The sequence below is a fragment of the Oncorhynchus gorbuscha genome, linkage group LG05, assembly GCF_021184085.1.
Source record: "Oncorhynchus gorbuscha isolate QuinsamMale2020 ecotype Even-year linkage group LG05, OgorEven_v1.0, whole genome shotgun sequence".
NCBI lineage: Eukaryota > Metazoa > Chordata > Actinopteri > Salmoniformes > Salmonidae > Oncorhynchus > Oncorhynchus gorbuscha.
In genome coordinates, this window is record NC_060177.1 from 60,885,446 (window position 1) to 60,887,834 (window position 2,389).

The 2,389-nt window shown below is 44.6% G+C and overlaps 1 long non-coding RNA gene across 1 annotated transcript; it reads left to right on the top strand.

The window, feature by feature from the left end:
• The first annotated feature begins 342 nt into the window (after window positions 1-342).
• Window positions 343-1,075, top strand: LOC124036238. The gene is made up of 3 exons (XR_006838892.1): window positions 343-590; window positions 719-795; window positions 912-1,075. It is a non-coding gene; the product is annotated as an uncharacterized LOC124036238 (long non-coding RNA).
• The last annotated feature ends 1,314 nt before the right edge of the window (window positions 1,076-2,389 follow it).

Below are 2,389 nucleotides of genomic sequence, written 5' to 3' on the forward strand. Positions count from 1 at the left end.
TTTACCATGAAATCTTCATCTAATCAGAACCAGTCTTTTTGATCTGACATAACAGGTTTATATTTACTAATACCATGTTGGTATAGAGGAAATCGTGTTTGTAGTATAATTAAGTATAATCATGTTTGTAGTAAAATAAATAAAGGAGTTAGTGCAGGTGCAAAAATAAGTGAACCCCAAGTTGCGTTGGTTAAATCAAGTAGGTAGGTAGAATCAGGTGGGTAAATAATTGGGTACCAAATGAACCAATCAAAGGAGAGATCGTTAGGAAAGTGTTTGGGCGGGACTCTGATAAATAGAGATAAGAAACCTGGTTAGTTTGGTGTGACCCATCCATGTGAATACAAAGCACACCATGCTGAGAGGAAAGGAGATCTCAGGGGACATCAGGACAGCACACCAGTAGTGAGAGCACACCAGTAGTGAGAGCACATCAGTCTGGGGAGGCTATACAATAATCTCAAAAGGATTTAATCTCCATCAGTCCACTGTGAGGCAAATCATTTACATTTAACATGACAGCAACTTGGCCTGGAAGTGGACGCCCTTCCAAAATATCCCCAAGAACCACAAGAGCAAAAATAATTCAGGTAAAAGCCAACCCAAACATAACATCTAGAGATTTGCAGTCCTCCCTTGCTGTACCTCAGGTAAGTGTGCATGCTTCAACAACAATAACAACACTGAATCGAAATGCCATTCATGTGAGGGTTGCTAGGAAGAAGCCTCTGCTGTCAAAGAAGAACCAAACTGCCCATCTTAACTTTGCGAGAGACCACCTGGACAAACCTGAAGGTTTGTGGAAGTCTATTCTCTGTAGTCCAATAATGACCTTTTTGATCACAATCAACACTGCTATTTTTGGCGAAAACCCAGCACTGCCTACCACCATAATAACCTTTTCCCAACAGTCAAGCATGGTGATGGAAATGACAAGATCTGGGGCTGCTTTTCCTCCTCTGGACCTGGACGACTCCACATCATTAAGGGAACCATACATTCTGAGGTACACCAGGTGCTTCTTGAACAGAACGTCAGGCCGTAAGTCAAGGAGCTAAAGCTGGGGATGAAAATGGGTCTTCCAACAAGACAACGACCCAAAAGATTTCCGTGAATGTGGCTACTGTCAAGCGTAAGTATCTGATGAAAAAACACAAGTCTGTGTTGCTCAAATGTATGGAGCATTTATAGAGCAGAAATATTTCATCTCAAGGCTATTGGACAGGGGCATGCGGCGGGGTAAGAACAACCTGGGTCCAGATGTCCGTTTGTGTTACGGAGGTAGGCGAGCTGCCTCCTGCCAAAAGAAACCAACACTAATTGCCCGTTGGCCTCTGATTGGAGATGTGCAGCTGGGGACGAGTGGTAAACATATCCCTGCCTGTTCCATACCCATGAGCGGCAGGCAGGCATACAGCACCATTGCATTTGTTTGCTGTGCCAGAGGATGGCACCAGCACAGACCTCTTCCGGCCATTTCCACAAATGTCAGGGCAGAGGAGGGAGCGACACCAACACTGGGGCCGGTAACTTGCCAGAAACCCCTTAGGGTGAGCTGCTCCATATGGACTGGCCTACTGAACCATCGTCCTCTAAACACTGGGAGGGAATGTCACATATAAACAGCAAAGCTGCTGGTGTCATGACACGGTAGTGTTGTGTTTCTGTCCCCAGCTAGCTAAAGCCAGGCTGTGTTCCCATGATGCAGGCATTTCCCCCTCTCCCATGCAGAGATGGCCTTCCCCGGCTGGCCTGCCCTGGCTGAGTCGAGTTACAGCTCTTTCTCTAGTCTATGACACAGAAGCAGCATCTGGTTCCACCTGACTGAAATCATGAATTATTCAAGAGGGCATTATTATTTTGAGCTAGCTTCACTGGCTTGGCAATAATAAGTAGTTTAGCTACTGCTATCATCACCGCCTGCTAAGTGGTCCAACATGGAGAGAGGATGTTATTTTACCACGTCGTTGGCAACTTATACTTGTGTGGGTTTGTAAGAATTAGGTTGAGTGAGTGTTGCGGTGCTTTGTTACCTAGATATATAGATGTTTCCTTTGCCTGGTGTTGGAATGGAAGGAATTGTATGTCAACAGTCTTGGGCCATCTGTGTGTTTGCTTTCCTACCTTCATATCTCTGTCCCTGAGCTCAGTATTGTACAGTATGTTTCAGTTTATGTTTCATGGACAATATCTGCATGATGTTCCAAGCATGTTACAGACATGACCTAGTATTATCCATGATCAACAAATATGATTTTTTTCTTAGCCTGCAGTAGACTTACATCTATGTAGATTATGACTTCCTGGATAATTGCTTGCTATTTCTCCTTTAGTGAGCTTTTGCTTGTCTCTGTGTGTGTGTGTGTGTGTGTGTGTGTGTGTGTGTGTG